This window comes from Nicotiana sylvestris, chromosome 2 (genome assembly GCF_000393655.2).
Source record: "Nicotiana sylvestris chromosome 2, ASM39365v2, whole genome shotgun sequence".
Lineage (NCBI taxonomy): Eukaryota > Viridiplantae > Streptophyta > Magnoliopsida > Solanales > Solanaceae > Nicotiana > Nicotiana sylvestris.
In genome coordinates this window covers 162,963,315-162,990,286 of record NC_091058.1, presented here as the reverse complement: position 1 = coordinate 162,990,286, position 26,972 = coordinate 162,963,315, and the positions used below count along the sequence as shown (strand labels likewise).

Here is a 26,972-nt window from a genome sequence, read left to right as displayed (position 1 = left end):
AAACACCCTCTTAAAACCCTCCAAGAATCGCCCAAGCCAAGAGAAAAATGAAAGAGAATGGCCAAATCCCGATTTTTAAAACACTCGCTGCCTCGAGCACTTTCCGCACCTACGGTCACTTGACTGCTTTTGCGGTTCCGCAGGTGCAGTTCCAGTACCGCTTTTGCGCCGCACCCACCGCATCTGCGATCACACAGGTGCGGGTATTCCTTCGCACCTGCGGCCTCTGACTCCTTCACTTCTAACCACTTCTGCGGTCCCCTTCCTCGCTTCTGTCAGGCCGCTTCTGCGGTGAATCCTCCGCATAAGCGATTACACCAGCAACCAGACCCCTTCAACTCATCCTTCAAGTTCCAATTCGATCCATTAACCACCTGGAATCCAGCCAAGGCCCCTGGGACCCCCAACCAATTATGCCAACCAGTCCCAAAACACATTACGGATTTGCTCGAGGCCTCAAATCATATCAAACAATGCTAAAACCACGAATTGCACTACAATTCAAGCTTAATGAACTTTAAAATTTCAAACTTCTACTCTCGGTGTTTAAACCTATCAAATCACGTCCGATTGACCTCAAATTTTGCACAAAAGTCATATTCGACATTATGGACCTATTCCAACTTTCGGAATTGGAATCCGACCCCGATATCAAAAAGTCAAACTCTTGGTCAAACTTCTCAAAAACCTTCAAATTTCTATTTTTAGCCAAATGACTTCAAAATGACCTACGGACCTCCGAATTCACTTCCGATCGTGCTCCCAACTCCATCCCAGACTCAGAATCCCAAACGGACATCGATAACACTGAAATGCACTTCAACCCAAACTTATGAAATCTCTTCCAAAATGCTAACTTCCACAATAGGCGTTGAAATGCTCTCGGGTCTTCCAAAATCCAATCCGGACATACGCCCTAGTACAAAATCATCATACAACCCTACTGGAACCTTCGAATGCCAATTCCGAGGTCGTTTACTCAAAAATTCAATCTTAGTCAATTCTTCCAACTTAAAGCTTCCGAAATGAGGATTCTCTTTCCAAATCTACTCTGAACTTTCCGGAATTCAATTCCGACCGTGCGCTCAAGTCATAATACCTGAAGTGAAGCTGGTCATGGCCTCAAACTGCTGAACGACGCGCTAGAGCTCAAAACGACCGGTCGGGTCGTTACGTTCTCTCCCACTTAAACATACGTTCATCCTCGAACGTGCTAAGAACTGTGTTGGAGTTGTCCGAAATCCCTGTTTAACACCTCGAGAACCAACCTGTGCTACAACAACTCGGCTAAGCACCCTAGCTCGATCAATCTGAAGATATCCTTTTTCACTTAAGCAAATAAGCCTTAGAGCCCAATTCCAACATCCGGAATTCTCTTCCAGGCCTGCTTCCAATACATGAACACATCATCAATAACTACACGCAGCACCAAACCATGATTGCATATCTTAGATGAATTCACACCTTGCACCACTTTACTCATAGGACCACGATAACATTCTCTGATACAATTTGTTGAAATTCCACGAATTTGATGCTCACAACGCACCCCGTGATATATATAAGTCTTGCTCCAACTCTCACAATAACTCAATGACAGAAGAGATGTGAAGAATTCATAACCAACTGTCGAGCCGACAACCGTTGAGCCTATACTCCTGACAAGAATCCTTACCGTATTCTGAACCAAATAATGGTATTTGCTCCTTAATATACTTCATATAATTCGATTGCACTAATCCCAGTTCCAATAACCTTGTCTCGCCCAGTTTGAACTGCCCAGGCAATAAGTCACCCCAACACATGATCAAAAGTCTCATATGATACCACAATGTAGCAATAGGCTACTAATTCGAACGTGATACAAAAGGAAAATGAACTCTAAAAAGGTAATCCAATTACCCCGCTCGCGAATCATAAGTGCGACGCGGTCAACATGATTAAACAAACACCCCGCTCGCAAATCGTAGATGCGACGCGGGCACACAACAATTAGGAGTTTCCTCAGGAAAATAGGAAACAAACGCATAAAACAGCTATAGGGAACTATACTCAACATCACACTATTGCGGCGCACAACCCGATCCAAACAACATACCCGTGGCGGCGTGCCACCCGATCCACCCATAAAATTCACAAAGGAGTTACACACTGAGGCGGTTTGCTCATTACAACAAAATACCGAATATCGGTCACAAGCACACTAAGTGCATAATACCATCCCTAGGGAGACATATAGAGCCATAGGCTACAAATCTCAAGCACAATTAAGGTGCAATATACGATCTGAATCTCGAGAGCCATCTTGCTCATATAACAACATTTCTGCACGGAATCTCAACACATAAGAAATTCACCAAACCGTCTCGCAACTCATACGGCGCAATATATCATTACATGAAATAGCTGACGACGAAATAGTACCCCGACTACTCTTCCATAAGGAGCGCATTGCTGAAATGAACACATCTGGCCTGATATAGAGCGCATATTCATATTTAGATCCATCCACAGACCTCAAGCTAATTCTGATTATACTGAACTAGTCTAATAACCTTTCAAATGTCCATAATAACTCCCCTTTCTCTCATAACACATAAAAACAACCATCATAAACGGAGCAATCATCCACAGTCCACATCCCAAAAAATCAAGTGCCCTCCAGGCATCAATTCCTAAATCAACGACATCCCCACAATCTTCATACTTGGTTTAACTCTTCAATCAATCAAGTGACTACATGCCATACTTATACAACCTTCCCGTGGGGCACACTCCCACAACCTTGCGTAACAGATAACAGGTCTGTATATCCAAACCACCGACCGTACTAACGCTGAAAAGCGATCAAGAATCCTTAACCAGGGTGCAAAGCCTTTTTCACAAATCACCAATCTCAGGTGACACTAAGGACAATACCAACTTACTTTAAACATCAAAACTCCCTTCCTGCTCATCCGAGCCCGTGACATCCTTATCAGCACTGAACTACAACCTTGATCCTTACCCCAATTTCCATACCACTTACTGCACACATCATGCCAATATGCGATAGAGCATGATTTTCATCATAACTCAGGAACCACTATTAGGTTGACGCTTCATCATATAAAAACTTTTCACCTAACTCACTTCAGGAGAACCATAGTAACACACAGGTAAATTCTCATAACTGTAGAATATGCAAATCTCTAAGTAGTAGTCTAATCCACCATTCGCCTTACGGGATCCTCCTCCACATAACAGGCCATAACAGTAGAATGCTTCTGAATAACATCAATTACGATGGCCGACAAGCCTCACACGTTCCGTCACAATCATTTGCATAACTTGATCACGCTGAAGGAACTGATCACTACCACCAATATGCCAACTCAACTATGGCTAACCAATCTATCTTCTTCCAATTTATACTTGATTGCCTTAGAACTAATAATAACTACATTCAATACCTAACACACTCAATCCGCACTCATCCCGAGAGACCTTGAATCACGAGACCATGTTGTCTCAAATCCCACGAACCATTTCGTACCCCCAAATGCTACACTGCAAGTCAAAACATCATAGGACATCATAGGAAATGCTACAAAGCTTGCCTCTTAACTGTACCCATAGGCTCGAAATAATTAGGCACCACACTTTACCCCTTTGAATCCACTAGGGCCGTTGTTGAGAGCCACCCACTCTAACTTGGCCCCGAATATAATCAACTTCATGAATCTTCTAGCACATGAATACCCTCTCAATAAAGCACCTGGCAGAATCACTTCCCTTGAAACCCGCACCTATACAAGGCATAAATCCTGAATCCTTCCCCAAGTCTGAACATGAGCCAATAAGGCCAACCAAAGCATACCTTTAACAATTCTTTTGCTCAAATTACCACTTATGTTCTTTTCCCGTAGCTGAAATAACCCATCAATACGCTAATAACCAGGAACCTCGCAAGTAGTTGACCATGCAACCCAATCATAGGCGGTGGGACTCTCCCACTTAGCTGGAAGCCACTATTACACTCTGGAATTCACCAGGATTCTTTATCTCTTATTGACTTAACCTTGCGCAATCAACCGCCAAAATTCTTGGAATCTTATTGTAAAACCCCTTTTATACTCTGAATCATCAACCACATTCGCACGACCGATATCTTTGTTATACAACCAATAGAATTCTTTGCAGAAGCCTCGCCAACCACACGACTGCTAACCTGCTCACAGGGAATAACCCACCTGTGGAAATCATTTCTCGGCATCTTCCAACGTTGTTGCATGGGGTACAATCACTACGACATCAATAACCCATCCTGAGTCCGAGCTCACTCTCTAGCTGTACAAGTCCATTCACCCTTCGTGGACATCAATTAAATGTGCGGCAACATCCTTCCAATTTAAAGTTATGTTGTATCCTTCTTCATTTCAAGCAGCTCCTTCCCGTTATATCAAATCTCATGCCGCATAATAGCCCATACTTCAAATTAAATCCATAGACCCCAATCACCAATCACTAAAATTCCCAAATCATTCCAAACTCTCCTTAAGGTGCATAGTCATCCTACCACAAAGCCCACACGCAACTCCTCCACTCTCCCTCTTTGGCGGAACTCACCCCTTTAATCGACTACTCGACCTTTACTTCTCATAACTGGCCTTCTAGAAATTTTAACCACCACCTGAAACTCCCCACATGTCCTTTTTCATCCTTTGCTGCTCAGTTGTTGCCTTAAATAAAATCTATCTTCGCAGCACTTGAACCCTCAAATCGCTACTAACCTTAAACCTTTCCGAAAAAATCTTTCTTGAGTCGTCAACATTAGAAAAACCGATTCAATCCTAAACCACCGTACCCGCGATCTCTGATAGTCATTCTCCCATATTATTTCATAATATCTTACCCCAAAGGCGAATTGCAGAAGACCATAACACCGGTGAACTTAACACATACAATCGAGGATGACGCCCTTACATCGTAGATGAAAATTCCACCACGCTCGAAATTACCAAGTCTCATTTCTCCATCACCCCAAATCTGGACATTCATAGGCCAATTGTTTTTCCTCCGCCGGAAATGAAATATCAGATATCCAAATCGTGTATTGAGTAGACTTCCTTTCAACTTATTCACCGCCCCAAAACATAGGCAAGTATCCTACCATCAAGTCAGTACTGTCCGATAACCAATCATGAGAAATTATAGCAATATATGCATAGTCTCAAAGTTCTCAGAAATACTGTTACTGAGCTGAAATGACAAGATATCCTCCCGCAAGGCAACGACAATAGCCCAATAAATAATATCGGCAGAAACATCCCTCACCACATCTGTAGTGCCATTACAATCCTTCAATTCTCGACTTATAACCAGTGGTTCGCGTTGCGTAAGATTGAGTGGGAAGGAAACAAGGGCATAAGCCTCAAGGAATCAAATCGCATGATAAGGAATCAAGAAGGGAAGTACTCCTAACAGCCTTATAGCCTCCCAAAGATAAGTATAGACGTCTCTGTACCGATCCGTGTGACTCTACTAGACTTGCTTATGACTCGTGAGACCTATGGGAACCTAGTGCTCTGATACCATGTTGTCATGACCCAAAATCCACTAATGGTCGTGATGACGCCGGACACCGCTGTCAGGCAAGATAACCAAGATACTTAATTAAATTCTCATTTTAATAATTTTGAAAACTATGATTTTCCTTCAATTTTACCAGTAAAAGATACTCAGTTCAAATTAAATATACCTGTCAAGAAGTCAATACAAAATACCTCATAACTATTCCAGAACCCGGTGTCACAAGTGCATGAGCTATTTCTAGGAAGCAATACAATACAACAACTGTTCGGAATACAAATTGGACAGAAAATAAATACAATAATCTAGAAAAGACTCTGCTGGCTGCGGGTCGTCTCGAAAAGTGCAGCTCACCTAAGTCTCTCTCTGCATCAATCTACGCCCGCCAGGCCACTAGTGATGCATGTGCCTGTGCAACAAAAATGCACAGCAAGTGTAGTATGAGTATGAAAAAACGTGTACCCAATGAGTATCTCATCTAATCTCAAAGAAGTAGAGACGAGAGGTCGACTTCGACACTTACTAGTGGTCCAATAATGATGCATCCATAAAAAATGAATCAAGGATTTATATAAACAGGATTTGTAATTCAATAGGGTAAAACATGTAAACAATTCTTTCTTTTATGCGAAATTTCCAAATTTCCTTTTTCATCATTTTTACACATATTCCCAAGCCGGGAAGGGGCAATAAGAACTTCAATAAGTTTCAAGGCAAGCAATACAAGCATGCACAAATCATGCCGAGGTCGTACGACCCGATCCAATAGAAATGTAAAATGTGCATTGTCGAGGGTCGAGCGGCCCGAACCATAGATGCATCTATTACCCCGCTCACGAATCATATATGCGACGCGGTCAACATGAAATAAACAAACACCCTGCTCGTGAATCATACATGCGATGTAGGTACACATAGAATCACATATTTAAAACAGTTAATCAAGACTTCATTATGGAATAACTATCCAAGGAAAGTCCAAATTTTCCTTTTTTTAACGATTTAAGAAAAATGAATTTTTATTCTTTTAGAAATTCATTTACCAATTCGACATAATTTAGGCAATTCAAATCGTCGATAGGATTACAAATATTTCCAATTACAGCATGCTTTTAGGTCCTAGACTACCCGGACAATAGCATAATAGTAGCTACGCACGGATCTTCGTCACCTCGTGCGTACGTAGCCCCCACAAATAAGAGCACATAACCAATTAACTCACCTACGGGGACAATTCCCTCTTACAAGTTTAGAAAGGATATTCACATCGCTTCGAAGATCCATAATCGCATTCCATGCTCTTCCAAAGACTCGAATCGATGCACAATGCTCCCAAAACTAGTCAATAATTATGTAAATCCATTAATATATGCTCAATAACTCATTACAATCCAATTTATAATAATTTCTAACCCCGATAGAAAAGTTGACAAAATTTACCTTAGGCCCACGTGCCCGGATTCTAAAAAATTTCGAAGATAAAGTTTACCCATGAACTCACGAACTCAAATATATGATTTTCTCTTAATTTCATATCCAATATTCTGGTCAAATTCCAAGAATACGAATTTTCAAGGTTTCCCCTCAAACCCCAAGTTTTTACCAAATTTTCATGCTCAAATCCGCACATAATCAATGTATTTAACTCAAGATAGGTGGGGATAGCTTACCTTGTCGTTGATAATGAAAACACCCTCTTATAACCCTCCAAGAATCGCCCAAGCCAAGAGAAAAATGAAAGAGAATGGCCAAATCCCGATTTTTAAAACACTCACTGCCTCCAGCCCTTTCCGCACCTGCGGTCACTTGACTGCTTCTGCGGTTCTGCAGGTGCAGTTCCAATACCTCTTCTGCGCCGCACCCACCGCATATGCGATATATCACGCAGGTCGGGGAATTCCTTCGCACTTGCGGCCTCTGACTCCTTCACTTCAGACCGCTTTTGTGGTCCCCTTCCTCGCTTCTACGGGGACACTTCAGCGGTGAACCCTCCGCAGAAGCTGTTACACCAGCAACCAGACCCTTTCAGCTCATCCTTCAAGTTCCAATTCGATCCGTTAACCACTCGGAATCTACCCGAGGCCCCCAGGACCCCAACCAATCATGCCAACCAGTCCCAAAACACATTGCGGACTTGCTCGAGGCCTCAAATCATATCAAACAACGCTAAAACCATGAATCGCACTCCAATTCAAGCTTAATGAACTCTAAATATTCAAACTTCTACTCTCGATGTTTAAACCAAACAAATCACATCCGATTGACCTTAAATTTTGCACACAAGTCATATTCGACATTACGGTCCTATTTTAACTTTCGGAATTGGAATCCGACCTCGATATCAAAAAGTCAAACTCTTGGTCAAACTTCTCAAAAACCTTCAAATTTGTATCTTTAGCCAAATGACTTCAAAATGACCTACGAACCTCCGAATTCACTTTCGATCGTGCTCCCAACTCTAGAATAACCATACAAAGCTACTCCAAAACTCGAAATTCCAAACGGACATCGATAACACTGAAATGCATTTCAACCCAAACTTATGAAATATCTTCCAAAATGCTAACTTCCACAATAGGCGCTAAAACTCTCCCGGGTCTTCCAAAATATGATTCGGACATACGCCCTAGTCCAAAATCATCATACGACCCTGCTGGAACATTCAAATCCCAATTCTGAAGTTGTTTACTCAAAAATCCAATCTTAGCCAATTCTTCCAACTTAAAGCTTCCGAAATGAGGATTCTCTTTCCAAATCAACTCCGAACTTCCCAGAATTCAATTCCGACCATATGCTCAAATTATAATACCTGAAGTGAAGCTGCTCATGGCCTCAAACCACTGAATGATGTGCTAGAGCTCAAAATAACTGGTCGGGTCGTTACAGAGGCACTCAGATGTTACAAGTTTTATCTTATCTATCTCTCTTTTATATTACTGTTCTTATTTATTTTTTTCTTCCTTACATACTAGGTACTTTATTCACATTGACGTCATTTTTGTTTGGGATGCTGCGTTTCATGCCCGTAGGTCCCGATAGACATGTTGACTGTCCTCCTAGTAGGCTATCAGCTTAGCGGAAGGTGTTGGTGCACTCCACTTGCTCTGAAGTTGCCTATTTGGTCAGTATGATTTGGACATATTTTGATTGGTATGGCGAGGCCCTGACCCGATCTTTATGACGTTTAAGTACTCTTAGAATCTTGTAGACAAATGTCATGTATATGGATACTTGTATGGCCTTGTCGGCCTATGTTTTGAGTCAAATAATAATGTCAGCCTTATAGGCCCGTATGTCACATGTATAAGTTTGTATATCATGTTTCGCCATCCTATGTCTAGTATTCCCTCGAGTTTTATTCTAATTATCTCATAACGTCCTTTCTAGCCCATTTATCCATGATGGTATGATAAGAAAGATACATTACGTTGGTACTCGGGTGCCCATCACGGCCCTCTGATTTGGGTCGTGACACTCCCTTAGTGTCGCCTAAGAATGATGTTCTGTAGAAGAGGTAGTGTGTATTGATTTACAAATTCTTGATTTGCATTACAGTAATAGTTAGGTTGGTAGACATAGAAGTACAAATTTTGCTACCTGGTGCGGAAGGTTGTGGGAGTATCTCCCACGGGACGATTGTGTAAGTGTGACGTGTTAGTCATTTAAGTGGTAGAGATTGAAATTAGGTATGAAGATTCTGGTACTATTGCTAATTGGAGAGTTTATGTCTGAGAAATACACTATTTCGGTGGTAGCAAATTGAGGAAGTTTGTTCTTGATTTGACAGTTGATCGTATGTGTCATGGATAGGGTCTTTATGGATCTTTGGAAGGTTATTGACCTATTTTGGGATGATTGGAATCATCTTTGAGGTATGTGGGTAGACCTAATGTAAATGTATGTTCTACACCAGATCAGATATTCTTATTCGGCATAACATTGCTTATGGATGAGTCTTTAAGCGTGGTGGATGTTATTCCTGTCCTCGTTTATTTCATGTGTTACTCTTTTCTACCATGTGGGTTGTGAGGCGGCTTCATTATTCACATGTGTTGTTGTGATCCTGTGTTTCTTGTGGTCTTATATGCGCAAGATGGTTCTCAAGATGTTGAATTATTTATCGCACCTTAGTTGTGCTTGGGCCTTTATAGTGCATGGTGTTATTCATCTCCTCAGAGTTATGTTTATGCACTTGGCATGCTTGTAGTTGATATGCGTGTGTCACATGAGTATGAACATTTTGGCTCGTTGGGTATTCCCTTATTGATTGTTCTGTGTGGATCGAGTGGCATGCATCCAAGAGTACGATGTTTGAATCGGGTTGTATGCTGCATATCACGTATGGATCGGGTTGCACACTATAATGGTGAGATGTTGGGTACGGTTCCTTATAGTTATTTTGTGTGTTTTGTTTCTAATCTTTGAGATAGGTTCATAGTATTTGCTTGGCTGTTTTATTCGTTACATAGGTAGGATAGTTCTGTACTCGGGTTTACTTTTCCTTAATGAATATTCAAGTTGTGGCTTGTTGGTGCATTGATGATGTCATAAGAGATTTTAGATGGTTTTGATATGGTTTGTCAACCAAGCAGCTTGTACTGGATGAGACGAGGTTGTTGGACCTGAAATCAGCGCAAACAGTTTTGTATAATGTATATTGGAAGGTAAATGTTACTATTCAGTTTAGAAAGTAGCAATGGTTCCTATTGAGCGGAGGAACTCCATTATTTATTGTTTTGACAGGTGGTTTTGAGCTTCTTCACATCTTTATCATCATTGCAGTATTGTGAGGTTTGGAACATGATTCTTATGGGTCTTGAGGTATATTATGGGCATCGGGTTTGTAAATTTACAACTATTGTGGTTTGAGGATGTTCTCATGGGAAAATGAATTATGCGGTGCATTGTGCGATTACAGCATGGGTGTATGATCATGTTTTGGTATAGCTTGTTGAGATTGATACAGTGTAGGTATGTCAAAATCGGACCTTATAGGAATAGTAAATGTTGGGACATGGTTCTAAGGCTTGTAGGCTAAGGTTATAGGAAGGATAATCTGTCTAGGTTAAGCTAATGTGCTCATATGGATTATGATGGCACAGGTTGGTGCACGAATAGTTGTATAGTGATTTTAGCAATTTTGGAACGATTCTTGGCACGTTCGAGGACGAACATATGTTTTAGTGGGGGGGGAATGTAACGATCTGACCGGTCGTTTTGAGCTCCAGCATGTCGTTCGGTGGATTGAGACCTTGAGTAACTTCTATTTATGTATTATGACTTGCGCGTGTAGTTGGTTTTGATTTTCGAGAAATTCGGAGTTGATTTGGAAGAACCATTCTCAATTTAGAAACCTTAAATTGAAAGAATTAACCAATGTTTGACTTTTGAGTAAATGACCTCGGAATTAGGATTTGAAGGTTCATATGGTGGTTTCGTACTTGGGCGTATTTTTGGGTTAAGTATTGGATGCTCTAGGAGTGATTTGGCCCTTATTATCAGAAGTTTGCATTTTACAAGGTTTGAATTAGCAAAGTTTGACTTAGAGTGAACTTTGGTGTTATCGAACTCCAGAAGGTTTTCCAGAGCCTAGTATAGGCTCATTTAGTTGATTGGAACTTGTGTGTGATGTTTGGTCGTATGCGTTCGGCAAAGTTTTAACGTTTGAAAGTTAAGAGAAGATTTTGATGCTAAACGTTTGAAAGTTTTAACGTTTGAATGTCGTTTTGATTCTTTGGACAAGTTTACATAGGGTATATAAACTTGTTAGAATGATTGAACGGGGTTGAGTTTTTGGCAAATATCATCCTTGAACTATAGCCTAAACTTAAAGTACATCCATGTGATTCCTTAATGAACAAAAAACATCACTGTACTATTTAAACGGTTGCAAAAATCATCCTTCCATTAATTTTTGTCAAAAAAACTAACGGCAGAAAAAAACGTGCATACCAAGCACCCCTAAAGTTTCCAAAACTGCCCCTCCTGCCAATCATCTTCCACCTTCACCAAAAAAGACAAAGGCTTCAAAAATAAAAGTTATATTAGTGAGTAGATCCAAACTGTAGATCCAGCTTGGTGCAGATCCAAAGTTATATTACGGGAAGAAGGTTGGCCACGCCAGCTTGGTGTTTGTTGATGAAAGCAAGTGAAGAGAAAGTACGAAAAATAAGCTGTATTAAGAATAAATGTAACCGTGGAGTGTAATATATTTGTGATGTAGAATAAACAATCCCAATTAGTTATATGTTCATTGTTAACAATTTCTTTAAATCTTGTGATGAATGATCGTTTTGTGTGATACTTTTAGCTTCAAGATCAATTCTATTTACCTTTACTTGAACTATTCCAACAAGTTTCAGATAGGGCAACAATAAAATAATACTTTTATTAAGATAATACTCACATTCAAGAAACACTATGTAACAGAATCATGAGTCAGATAAGAGCATGCTCCATAGTTAATTGCTCAAAGCTCACATGTCTAAGAGATGCAGCCAAATGAGCATCTGAAGCACGAATTTGCGTCAGTCTTTTCTTGCATATTCTGGAATGAAGGACTATTTGACACAACTGGTATTCTATCACCCAGTGATGGGTCCTCTAGAAATTGACAAAAGCTTCTGCAGCATTATCTCTCATTTCCTCGGACTCGTCCTGCAACATATCTACTAATTGCGGAATAGCCCCAGAATTTGCAAGAGCATCTCTATCTACTTCATTGTAACTCAACTGGGCGATAGCTCCAGAAATCTTCTCCGTCACATCACTGTTTTGGTCTTCCAACAACTGAACCAAAATCAGAATTAGGAGTAGATCCAAAGTTATAAATTATATAAAGGTTTTGTGGAGATTGGTTGTATTTTAGAGTTTAATCTCCAATTCTGTAGTTTGGTTTTGTGAACTTTTATTTTTGAAGTGTTTGTCTTTTTGGTGAAGGTGGAAGATGATTGGCAGGAGGGGCAGTTTTGGAAACTTTAGAGGTGCTTGGTATGCACTTTTGTTTCTGCCATTAGTTTTTTGGACAAAAATTAACGAAAAAATGATTTTTGTAACAATTTAAATAGTACAAGGATGTTTTTTGTTCATTAAGGCATCACAGGGATGTACTTTAAGTTTGGGCTTTAGTTCAAGGATGATTTTGCCAAAAACTCGAACGGGGTTCCTTGGACCTCAGGTGAATTTGGGGGAGGTTTCAGACTACTTTTAGGTGTTATTGAACTGCTGTTAACTGATGTCAGGGGTGTGAATCACGATCGCGGAGGTATGTGCCATGATAACGAAGAGAAAAATACATTCCAGGCCTTGTGAATCGCTATCACAGAAGGTAGGGTCGCGATCACATACAAGAAATTTCTACTATGAGCGATATGACGTTGGGAACTTTTATGTGCAATATATAAGGAATTTGGAGATAATCAAAAAATAAAAATTATAGCCCTTTGAATCTAGTTTTTAGAAATCAAACCCTCTATCATTTGGAATTTTGTATAAAACGTTATGGCTATTATGCTGAAGGGTGACTATGAAGAGGAAAACAAAATTTGCACATCGCGATCACGTCGCTTCTTGGCCGCAATCACGATGAATAAAATGATGCTAGAACTATTTTTAACCGTGATAGCGATCATAAAGAAGGAGGTCTGATAGGTGTATTAAACATCCAATTTTGGGATTTTGAGTTTATTTCTTCACTTTAAGTTCTTGGAGCACATGTAGGGCGATTTGTGGTGATTCTTGAAGACCATTTTTTCCGCATATCAAAAGGTAAGTAATTCCTACTCATTGTGAGTTAAATACATGGATTATATATAGATTTTAATATAAAAATTGGTAGAAATTATGGTATTTTAGAAGAAAACCTATAAGTGTTTTTTTTTTTGAATTTTGACAATGAAATTGGATATAAATTATATATTTGAGTTCGTTGCACTATGGATAATGCTTATCTTCAAGAATTTTCGGAATCTAGGCACGTGAGTCTTGGGGTTGACTTTGTTGAATTTTTGTGTAGAGTTGGAAATTGTTTATAGTTGATTTAATTACGAGTCATTGAGTATATTTTGATTGGTTTGCACATTCTTTCACTAACTTCGTATTGTTTGGCATAGGTTTGAGGTTATAGAGAGGCGTTAGAGTCGGTTATTGAATTTCGAAGCAAGATAAGTCTACTGTCTAACCTGGTGAGTGTGAATTTACCCCATATATGTTATATTTTTTATGTGCTACATGTTGTGGGAGCTACGCATGTATGAGGTGATGTGTGTCCGTGTGTATGCTACAATTCCTTATTAGGTCCGGGTAGACTTGGACTCACACCATGCTTTAAATGTATTATTTGAGTTATCCTTGCCTGCTTACATGCTTTAATTAACATATTCAGCCTGAGACTGGACTTGTATAGAGTGTCGAACCTTGCTACCTTAAATACTTGACGAGCTACTTGGTTAGTCGTGGAGCTTACACTTCTCGTTTACGGATTTATCCTGTGTTGTACGAAATTGTCTGAAAGTCTATTAAATTTCATAACTCACACATATATTCGTGAGTGGGGCCAGTGGCCTGTCAAAGTCTTCACTATTCCTATGGGATAGCGCTAAACGCCTCAGCAATATCGTTATGGGATCGGGCAGTTCGCCTCGGCAGTATTATGAAATACATTTATGGTTCGTTTTGGTTGATCCTCTACAATGTACACGATTATGGGATTGGTTTGAATGCCTTAGTGGAACTATTACGGGATCGGGCCGTACGTCACGATAGGAAATTGTGCCATTACTCTTATGGGATCGGGCAACTCACCTCGGCTGAATCGTGTGTAAAATTGGAGAAGAAGTTAGTATACTCGTTAGTTTCATTACTTGAGATGTGATAGTTTATCTGGTGTTGACCATTATGTATCCTATTCAAAGTAGTATCCGGTTATCGAGGACTTCATGTTTATTCTTCTGTTGAGGATCGTATTATGCACTTATATTTTTTTTGTTGTTTTTACCTGCTATACTTCATATCTGTTTAATTTCGTTATACTTGATTTATTAGACCACTAGTAAGTATCGATGTCGGCCCCTCATCACTACTTCTTAAGGGTTAGGCTAGATACTTACTAGGTACGCATTGATTTACAAACTCATGCTACACTTCTGCACTAATTATGTAGGTACTCAGTCACCTTCATTTGGTGGTCATATTGGCGCATAGTCGCAACTGTTGAGGGGACTTTATGGTGAGTTGCATTCTATGTTACGATTCACAGCACACATAGTCTCTATCATATTGATTTATTTTATCGTGTCTATTTTATATTCCGGACAAATATTGTATTAGTATTGTACTCCTTCGTAAATACTCATGCACTTGTGACGCTGTGTTTTGAGGATTTAGATTTTTGCTCATGGTTATATCTCTTTTTTAACAAAATATAGCGCTAAGCGGGCTTCCTAGTAGCTAGTTTTATTAATAACAAAAGAAGCACAAAGGAAAAGTACAAGTAAGGGGGAAAAAACTACAATAGCCTCTATTGCCTTGGTAAGATGATCATTCCTTTGCGCCTCCGACGCCTCATGATGTCCCTCATGATGGCAAAGCCTCACGAGGGCAAGTGATCTCATAGCCATTTGGATACATTCCCAGAGGCAAAGAAAGGATAACAACACTTACTGAGCTAGACCTTACCTTACAATTCCTATTGAAATATAAACAACCTCGTCTACTAGCGAGCTTGTAAAAAATAAGAACTAGAGAAAACTAAGTACTCTATGATCATCACATAGTTTATAGCACACTCTGTGATGATATTACATATGATATAATGCTTAAAAAATGATATAGCAAAATAATATTGAAATTAGAGTCTTGCCCCTTTTTCTTCAATATTGTGATTTCTTCAATTTGTAGCTCATTGTCTTCCTCTTCAACTATCTTCAATAATTCTTTAAACTTCATTATTTCTATTTGATCTATTGGACCTTGTGGAGGTGGTAGGGGCAGCCCCTTTTTTCTTTGTAACTCTCATTGGAAGTTGCCTAATGATAACCTCTTTTGTGACCTTGCCATTAGAGCCGTCAATATGTGTTTGGCCCGTTGGGCCAGCCCAACTCAACCCGTAATTTAGCAGGGATGGGCTAGAATTTGTAGAGCCTATTTAAAAAAGAGGCTTTTAAGCCCGGCCCGAGTAAGCCCGTGGCCCGTGAGGCTTGAGTGAGGCTGGGTCGGGTCGGGCCGTGAGCCTAATAAAAATACGTATTTACAACAATAACAACAACAACAACAACACAGTGTAATCCCACAAGTGGGGTCTGGGGAGGGTAATATGTACGCAGACCTTACCTCTACCCGAATAAAAATACGTATTTAAAATATATAAAATATAAAAAGTATATGACACAAAAAATAACATGAAGAATATCCCAAGCTTAAAGTTTATTAAGCTCATCATATTAAAAAATCAAAGTCTTACAACGTTAATCAGTTTTAAAAATTTAATTATTCTAAATATTTAACTAATTAATATTGCATACGAATTGTAGATGTAGATGAAAGTAAAGATGTAAAGACAACCTTCTCACAAGCGAATAAAATATAAGGCCTTCTTTTGAATAGTTTGATTTGAGTTTGACTTTTAGTGAATAAAATATAGTTTTGTCCTTTATTTTTTTAGTGTTTATTGTGATATATTGGAACATCATAAAAGTTATTAAGTTTTGTGAAATTTTTCCAATAAGATTTTTTTTTAACTTTTAAATATTTATCTTTTTTAGATTAGAACTTAAAGAAAAATAAAAAATTATATTTTAAAAAATAATGGGACGGCTCGTGGGGCCCACACCCACATAGGGCTGGGGTGGGCTGACCATTATAAGGCCCATCAAAATGGTGGGCTAGCCCAGCCCAGCCCGTAAATTGCTAAAGCCCATGTGGGCTAGGCTGGGCTAGCCCGGCCCCGCCCATATTGAGAGCTCTACTTGCCATCCCAACTATGTTGTCTCTCACGTGCCTTCTTCTTGTTTTTGTTGGATCCACTTCATACATGGCTAGTTGAGAGATCTCCATCCCTAGCTACATTATTAAAACAAGCATCTAGTAGTTCCTCCTCTCCTCCTTACTCATAGAAACCTTTACCCATATCAATACCAAAAGCATCAGTAGGATTATACCCTGATGTTAGGGCCCTATGTTCATGCCTCTTGGCCACTACTCCAATGGACTTGGAGGTAGTAGCTACTGCCTTACCCGGATTATCAAGAAATTTTAAAGTATCCATTTCATGAGAAACAAGAGCTTGGAGTATATTTGTAGGAGTCAAATTGTACCTTGCAATAGGTGAACTTGTACTTGCCATCTTTCCAGTAGATAGAGCCTTAGCATTAGGATTATCTTTTAAGCCAACTGCTGCAATTTACCGCTGCCTAGATGGTACAAAAACCTCAATACTATCATCTTGAGTGTTATCAAAACCATATTCTTCACCCTCTTCTACTTCATCAGCCCAAGTCTTACGATTACACGAAACTTCACTCGTCACAGCTTGTTGCTCCCTAGTAACATTCATCTTATTTGTGTTGTTTGCTTGAGATATTGAGACCATACCTTTTTCTACTTGCTGAGTATTTCCTGTTGACATCAGTTGTTGCCCAGAATCACCTTCTTGCTCGCCAAACGATTCCATTATCTGTGAAGGAACATTTTGCACCGATATGTTTAGAGTGACCATGAAAGGCTTTGTCACTGGATTATTCGACATCATGGCATGTTGTGTGTCCTTTATAATTTTAGCTACTTCTGGATTGGAGATACGCAATGTTGTTTTAGCTTCCTTGCAAGCACCCAATGGAACAATATCCTTTGGAACATTAAATTGAGCACCTATATTTTCTGAAAGTTGCTGCTGTTTTCCACTGTATGGAGAACTGATTTGTCCAGTTTTTGATGAAGCATCACAATCAAATTGTTGCAAACTCTTTCCAGCATCATTCATAGCTTGTTCATGGTCTTTATGCTTATGCCCAGCTACAGCTAAATCCTAAGACACCCTAACCAAAGTTGTTTCTATAGGAATTGTAACATTAAGAACATTAGCAACAGCTGTTGTATTTAGAGCCTTGATACCACCTGATCCTTGATAAAAACCTGGAGATTGTCACCATTAATTTTTTGCAGATTCAAACCCCTGTACTTCAGCAACCTGCTGCAATTTTTTAGCATCCAATAATTTCCTCAAATCACCTAGAAATCGATCCTTACTCCCTGCCTCGATCTCCGTCGCAACTTTATTCTCTTTTTGAATCTTATTACTAGAATTCTTTGTGATTAGACGACAATTAAATTCATCATGTCCCTGATGCTTGCACACAGTATAATATGAGGGAGGGTTATCAATGATACACTCTTGATAATTCTCTATGAGCTTTCCAGTTGCCTCGTCCAAATAATGTAACCAAACACGCTTGGTAGTGCTAGGTCTTGTTCGTTCCTGAGTTGCTTTATCAATTGTGATAGGCTTCCCAAAAGCTGAAGCAATTGACAGTAGAGGTTGTTTTGCAAACAATTTTGGCGACAAATCTGGGAAAGAAATCCAGACCAATGCTTTAGAAGTTTGTTCCTTTGGATTGAACCATTTTGACCTAGGGAAGGTTCTAAACTGATGTTGCTGACCATTGTATTGAACATAACTTACTGATAATGAAAGAACAGCCGCGTAGTCCTCAAACAAATCGAAGCATAAGAGCAGATGACGATGTGCGTGCAAACCAATCAACCACCTACCTTTGACACCCAGTTGTTGCGGCAGAATTTCCTTCAATATTTTAAAATCTGTAGAACCATATGATAACTTCATCAAAACAGCTTGGTGAAGTCCCTCTTCAATGGCGAAATCCTCCAGTTCCTTGAAAGTGAATTGAATCGTAGGTTCTTCATGAACATATTGGATTGGTTTCAATGCAGTTTTGGCTAAGGGTTTTGCGTCATGCTTATTGGCAATTAATGAAGCAAAATTGATAGGTTTAGGAGGTCTCCCACAGCTTGGAGCTGGGGAGAAGCGTTGGCAGCCATGGCTGCCTAGTTCATTCCATGTCGCCTGGGAGAGAGGTGTGGGGAGAGAGGAGAGAGCGTGAGGTTTCGGGTTTAGGTTTTTTGTTTTTTTGCAAATCATCTCGTGGTTGTATATATTTCGGCAAAATTCGAGTATTAAAATAATAACATCTATACTTTTTATGAAAACAAACGAGCTTTCACTCTATATCTTTAATTTTTTCGAAATGCATTTTGAAATTACTATTGACGTATTGATTTTATTGTTGGCATGCCTAATGGTGTCATCACGGCCTATTGTGGGAGTTGGATCGTGACATCAAATACTTATCAAATGCAAATACTATTATCAGTAAATCCTTTTCTGTTGTGGCATAATTCAGCCTCATTTAGTGTTCTACTTGCATAGTAAATGGAACAAACACTACAAAAAATTGGGGTAATTGCGGCGGTTCCATTTGCTTATAGTGGCGGTTCAGAACCGCCGCAATTGTTATTAATGGCGTCCTACTCACCCCCCATAATCGCTTCCGCAAAAAGGTGTACTACGGCCGTTTTCGTCTAACCGCCGCAATATACAGATAAAACCGCCACAATATGCATTTTTAAGTACAGTTGTTTACTTTGCTTATTGTGGCGGTTTGGAACTGCCGTAATTGTTGTCCTCTCCCTTTCAAATTTTAGCCATTTTATACTGCCATAATTGTAATCTTTTAATGTTAATTTTTCAATCCTTTATCCTTTAATTTCTACTGCACAAAATCCACCATAATATGTTATCAAGCACCCATCATAATAATTTACATAAATTATAGTTGAGACTTATATAAGCAAAATATTCATCATTAAAACATACCCAAAATCCACATGATCCAAGATTCAAGTTTATGGTGCATAGAGGTAAGGGAGTTACTCAATAGTTACAACACAAAAAAATACAGTTCATCCTAACAATGATTACTAATTGTTGTTTGCTCCATTTTCATAGTTACTTCCGTCAAAGGATCTTCTAAGCCTAGTTGGTGACGGAACGCCATCTCCAATGCCATCTCCAACGCCATCTCCTAGATTGGGTGCATGCATAACATAACATTGAAATTGGAGGAACCAAGATTCTAATTCTTTGAAATGGGCGAAACAATATAAGGTCACAATTGAAGAAGTGGCTGAAACAACATTGAGGCTTGAGACACCAAAAAATTCAATAGAACTTTTGCTCAACCAAGTAATATTGAAGATAATAAACAGATGAAAAAGATAGCTACGGTACAATTACAATAAAAAGTATAGGGGTTGGAAGAGTGGAAATAACAGCGGAATTTAGGTTGATTTGAAATGGGATAAAGTTCCCAACCTATGTTACAAACTTACAGTTAAATTAGGTTGATTTGAAATAGGAAAATATACTTCATATACAATCACTGCTATGTTGACCATCAACCAAATATACTAAGAAGCCACCTGCAACTTACCATGTTATACATTCTTGAAGCAAACCACTAAAGGATTCTCTTTATATAGCCAGTATGATATTGTTTTTACATATTTTCAGCAAATACATCTTCTCTTATACTTGAGCACAGACAATGGATTCAAGCAAATAAGTTGAAAAAGCAAATATATATGTAATAAAGATATTCAAAGTGAAATTGTTACACTGTTGCAATATATTGAGGAAATACAAGCAAGTTAACAAATGGATTATCTACTTATCCACAAAGAAAGTAATTTATGAAATAAAACAACTTATTAGACTCATACACACCTTCAATCCACTTTTCTAAGCAACATTTCTATCCAAAAGTTTAGGTTCCTACAAGAAGTTAGATCTGGTTATGCCTAAAACTGTGAAGGAAGAATTCTAAGGCTTGGAAAGACAGTTAAAAGCATCACAGAGTAGTCACAATTTCGGTGTTATATCCGGAACACTTGCACAAGGCAGCCACATTGATGTCCAATCTTATTTGATGGATCTCCTAGATAATTTGAAACTAGCCCAGGTTTTAGAATCTCAAGGTACAGAACATCAACGTCGAAAATGATATAGCTGTTTAATGGATACTTTTAGGACTAAAAATATAGATTGGTGCAAGATGAGATGCCAGCAAGTAGGGTCACTGATGTCTAGAGAACAATTATATGATCTCCTATAGCTACTCTTGAAAAGCAAATGTTTCCTTGAAATTGTTAACTAATTCAAATCCAGGAACAAGTATCCTTTTCATCTTAACTTCCTGTTTATAAAATGACTCAATGCAGCTTATTTAGGGAGCTTGATGTTGATTTCATTGACATAAGTGCAGTGCAGCAATTATATTCCAAACAAATACAGTACAATCACCAGAACAATAGATAATACATGAACAATTGGTCTCCCTTATTGCGCATAATGTCATTACCCTGGTGCTAAATACACCAATTTCTAACTAACAACTCAGAAGATACAACGAAGTATATACCATCAGAGAACAATTATCCTGAGTAATGCTATTGTTAAACAAGTTTCATTTGTCACAATTTCAACAAAGGCATTTGTATCAAAATCAGCAGTTGAAGTACTAGTAGTTGATTGCTGAAGTGCCTCTTCATATGACAATGCATTAGCTAAACTTGCAGTGAAAACTGAAGAAAGTATCACTAGACCCCCTTGAACTTTTCTTGATAGACCAAGAAAAAATAAAGAGAAGATTTACCTGTGAAGGAGTCGAAGTGAGCAAACTCCTCGGGGATATTTCCTATTTTCATTTGAAATAAGCTTGTTAGCACATTTAATTGTGATCTCATATTTGCCATCTCTTGCACCCATTGTGGAGGTGGAGCACTAGTGCTAGCTGCGCCCATATAAGAACCACCGCCTCGTCTTGATGTTTGCTTGAATTATACAGTTGGAATTGCACCCATGCCTAAGCCTCGAACACGGCCAGGGTGCTCTGGACCGAAGACTATACCAAGCACGTCATTCGGGGAAATTTCTGCCCGAGTTTTTGGTCTTTGTCTTCGAATTTCTTCAATTCTTTCCTACACGAGAGACAAAATATAATTACAAAAGCTAAGGATCGAGTCAATGGGTAGATTCTGGAGTGCTGGAAGTACTTGTATCAACAATAACTTCATTTCATTCAATCAACCAGATAGTGTATGGAAACTCCACAAAAAATTTCAACTAAAAATCATATTGGATGCATGATGTATGAAAAAGCCTTTAACATGATAGGAAACCTTAATCTAAACCCATCTTGTCAAATTGAGTAAGCAAATAGTTACTAATGTTGAGAAACTCACTTAAGATATAGACAGTCAACAAAATAAAAATCTTAAGAATGAGGGTTTTGCTCAAAGGAGGGAATTTTCTCCAGACAATGTGTGCTTCAATAGATACAGATCACAAATGAAGTCTTCATCGAAAACACTCCTATCATGGTGACCTTTCTTCAGATCTGAAATCGTTACAATTGCATAACATCATAATGAAGGAGTAACAGCCCTAGGATTAAACTATATACAGATTCAGGCCTCTGCACAAACACAACATTATGTTCAATAGAAGCACCAGAACATGTTGAAGCAGATTAATTTCCGTGCAAACATCAGAACATTCGGCTAAAGGTGCATCCTTGATTATAGAGTCTCGGTATTCATAATGAAGGAGATAGATGATATAAACTCTTTTCCAGAATTTAGAGCAGCTACTTAATGTAAAATATGAGTATTTCAGTTCAATTATAGGTTAAAAAAAAAGGATTTACTGCAAATCATCATTGTTAATTTACTGCAAAATATGGACAAAACCAACTTTAGAACAAGATCTTTCTTTTTCATCTGCACATTTCTTGACTTTCTATTGATATTACTTAGCAGAACTAACATGATCAGAAAATGGAATGCAGAAAAAAGTGATAGACACTTACCCCAATCTCCCTAGCTTGATCATTCATATAACTCCCATCTTTCCTCTTATGAGTCTCAGTCCACACTTTGCCGCGATCAACTTCTTTTCCCTGTTTTCTTCTAAAAGTTTTAAAAAGCAAAATTAAACTAAATAAATCTTGTCACATTAAAGCGACAGTAAGTACGTCGTATTAAAATACCATCAAAGCCCTTCTTCTAGCCAAACTTATAGCACCACTAGTATGGGTAAGTGTTTGTTGTCCTCGAATCCGTTGATTTCTCAAGCAAAGCGCCTACGAGTTAAAACGGGAAAAAAAGAAGTCACATCAGTGGCAGAGAAGCAGCAGCAGCAGAGACAAGTAGTGAAACAAGAAGAAGAAGAAAAAGAAAAAGAACAATGTCTGTCACACCTCCTTTTTCCCGAAGGGAGGAAAGAAAGGAGTTTTTTCCAATTTAAGTGATATTAATCGAAATGAGATTATTTATTTATTTCAGAGTCGCCACTTGGGATAATTTATGGTGTCTCAAGTCACCGATTTATTTTGAATCCCAAATGGAGGAAATTTAACTCTGTTTAAAGTCCACGAAACCAGAAGACCGGGTAAGGAATTCTGTTAACCCGAGAGAAGGTGTTAGGCACTCCCGAGTTCTGTGGTTCTAGCACGGTCGCTTTAATAATTATACTTGGCTTAACTAATTCTGGATATTTTATTTTATGCTCTAGAGAAATTTATGCACTTTTGCCTCAAACTGCTTTTAATTGCTTGATTATTTGAAATTATAGAATTATCTTGAAAAGAATCACGCGTACGTGTATTCATTTTGCCTAGTGTGTCAGGAATCATGTCACGCATACGTGTACACAATTAATAATACTTTATTATTTTTTAAGAATGTTTTGTCAAAGTTGCGCAAACGCATACTTTGCCTTTAATTTGGGAAATCATAACTATGTCACGCGAACATGTACATAATCACGATAATTTATTTATAATCGCGCCTAAAGCAAACTACAAATATTTTTTTTTTTTTTTTTACTTTGAGATTATAGTGATGCTATAATATAGCGATATAAGGTTATAAAAAAAAATATGAAATCCTTTTGCTAAATTATTTATCAGGTCGATTATACCACTAAGTTATAAAACAAAATAAAATTGTTACTTACTTGTCCTAGCGAATTTGGCAATTAAACGAGAATGAAGACAATATAACAAAAGCAATAAAAATATTCTTATTCCCAACTCCCATCTCAGTCATATTCAAACAATGTTTTATATTTATTTATCAATAAAGCTAAATACTCCAACTAGTATCACGTTAATACTTAATGAAATATAAGAAAAAATCCCAAACAAATATACTATGTGACATAGAGAATAAACTAACTACTGACCTAAAATATTATATAAAACTAATACCCAATATTTAATTTAATGTACTTAACCAATTAAAAAAAATTAGTTTCTTCTTTCTCAACAGTAGCTATACAAGACCAAAATGTCATGCAATTCAATAACTATACAATGAAGCTTATTACACCATATTTATTCTTCTATGGTTGACGCCACAAACAGTATGAGACTTATGAAACCAAATAAATTTTACCTTCACAGGTAGAAGACATAGCAACTTTGTAATCTTTTAAATTATCTTCGAGCCTACAATTCTAATTAAGCATGTGGACCTAAATATGCTCAGTTGCAGAAAAAAATGGTACAAAATTCTCATCATTGATTTCTTTAGTTTACGAAACCGGCCAAAAGCAAACATTTGCTTCTTCTTTAACAGAATTTTATATAACATTAATTTAAGCAAAGATATAAGAAATAAAAGTAAACACACGAGAGGAGTGCAGTAAAAGGCATCAATGAGATCTGGACATGAACTCTCAAATTTGAGATGGATAAACTATAATAAAAAATACCATATCACTACATACAACTCAGACCTTTAAACCATGGAAAATTCACAACGAATATTACTAAAATGAGAATCCAGACTGACCTATTTTTCTTTCAATAATACAAGGAATATCCGCAAATACAACTCGAACGTCGCAACAGTTTCAATCGAACGAAGAAGCAACAAGAAGTCGAAGATCGCTAACCACAAAAGAAGCTTGACGGAAAACCGCAGACCCGATCGAGAACTCCGATATATTCGTGAGTGCTTGCTATTTTATGATGTTTCCAAGCGTTTTCCCACTCGTTTTCCCTCTTTTAGTTTGCACTAAATATCGTTTTTTTTTGTTCCAAGTTTTTTCTTTTAAAAATCTGTCCCCTCCTTTATGTGAATGTGTGCATATATGGAATGTGTGTGAAGAGTGAGGCAACAAAACGTGAGGGGTGGGGGAGATCATGTGTGTGTGCATTGTGACGTTAGGGAGTGGGATTCAAACGTGAGAGTATTGTGGGGTAAAATGACTGTGATGGAGAAGGGTTTTTTTTAGGGATAAGGGCTGATAGGCCTAGCTAGGGTTTCTCTTTTTTTTTTTAATTAAAAGTAATGTTACTTTATTTACTTCTTTTAATAAAAAAAAGTAAAAGTAAAATACATAAACAAAAATATGGACCCACTTCTTTTAGACAAAGAAAAGTAAGAGAAAAATTAAATATTTTGCATAAAATTTAAATAATACTAGGAAAAGATAACATAGCTTACTTATTAAAATTCTAATTAAAAGAAATCATATATATATATTTTGTAAATTTTTATTTTCTCTATACAAAAGGAAATAAAATAAAAGAAAATATTTACACTAAAATAGAATAGAATTTGGGTGTGGTAAAAAATTAGGTGTTCACAATGCTCATTGATCCATGGGAATGCCTTCTGGAACATTCTTGATGATATCCTCTTTACTCAACAATGGATCCTCAGCCTCATGAGCTAGTTTAAGTCTTAATTCCTTCCACTTTTTGTTAAGTGAATTGTTAATCCAACCTTTTACCTTTTGCGGATCACTCGTAAAGGAAAACCGAGACTTCACAAAATAATATATGTTAGTTTACTGCTGACAGAACTATAACATACAAACTAAGCAAAAGAATTAAAAGGCATTACCATTACGAAATCATTAAAAGCACGGTTCACAAAAGGTTTAGGCATGGATGCCCAACTCTCGAAGCCAATAGGAAAGTATCGAGGATTTGTAGCAAGCTGCCCCAAAAATCCTGCAAGAAGGCCGGCTGATTTTCCAATAGGTTGAGCAAACTCATCACATTTTACAATTATACGCGATCCATTCTCCAAGTAATGGACATCCTGGACCTTCAACCTAATAGATTTTATCACTTGACGTTCATCTGCAACAAAATAAAGAACATATAAAAATATTAATCGAGGAAAACAAAATCATTTATAATTTATATGTACCTATAACATCGACAATCCAATCACGAGGCTCCGAGTCATCTGTAACTCGTCTACGTATAATTGGTTTTGAAGTGACTCCATCAGATGATGAAGATGGAATGCCATTCTGTGACGAGACTGTATTAGTTGATGAATCTGGAATGCCATTCTGTGACGAGACTGTTAGTTGATGAAGCTGGAATGCGAATCTGTGAGGAGACTCTATTAATTGATGAAGCTGGAATGCCATTTTGTGATGAGACTCTATTAGTTGATGAAGATGGAATGATGGGTTATGTATGACGTAAAGAGTCTTGATCAGAAGATGAATATGAAGCTTGAGCCTAAGACTGAGCATGTGATGACTGCTCTGGAGCAAGTAAAGAGCTCCCTCTGATTGATTTGAACAGATTTTTCACCAGATTTTGCTTCGGCATCTCTACATATATAGATGGTTGAACAAAGTAACAACCAAGTTCATATGCAAACATAGCAAATGAGTAATATCAACATCAAACTCCATGTCAGGAAAGTAGCACCATGTTCAATTTTTCAAGTAAAGATGAATTAAACAAAGGAGTACTCAGTCAGCAGGTTCAGAAAGCTTCAGTTTACTATACCTTACATGAAAACTATCAACATCAAACTCCATGTCAGGAAAATGAAAAACCCATTGGTGTTGAGGGACAAAACATCAACCAGTAAACTCAATTAGACACAAAGCAGAGATTATATGGTGCACAAACCCAGCCATCTTGCACCAACCACAACTACCACCAATCAACAAGGTGCAACAACAGCAACAACAACAATCCAGTATAATCCCATTTAGTGGGGTCTGGGGAGGGTAGTGTGTACGACATTACCCCTACCTTGGGGTAGAGAGACTGTTTCCAAATAGACCCCCGGCATCCTTCCCTCCAAGAACTTCCCGTCTTGCTCTTGGGGAGAGGCAAACTCACAACCTCTTGGTTGGAAGTGGAGGTTGATTACCACCAGAGCAACCCCTCTTGTCTACTAACCCCTCTTCCAATCAACAAGGTAATACTAACAAATTATATCAAATGCCTGGAGCTATATAGAATATATATTATAACATAGGAAATTGGTTCGAAAGGAAACTT

The 26,972-nt window shown here is 38.1% G+C and overlaps 1 long non-coding RNA gene across 1 annotated transcript; it reads right to left on the bottom strand.

Annotated features, from left to right (window-relative positions):
• Window positions 1-19,465: 19,465 nt before the first annotated feature.
• LOC104242135 (uncharacterized) lies at window positions 19,466-24,827 on the bottom strand. The gene is made up of 5 exons (XR_714912.2): window positions 24,499-24,827; window positions 22,692-22,784; window positions 22,512-22,611; window positions 21,297-21,621; window positions 19,466-19,667 (listed from the first exon to the last, which is right to left on the bottom strand). It is a non-coding gene; the product is annotated as an uncharacterized lncRNA (long non-coding RNA).
• Window positions 24,828-26,972: the final 2,145 nt, after the last annotated feature.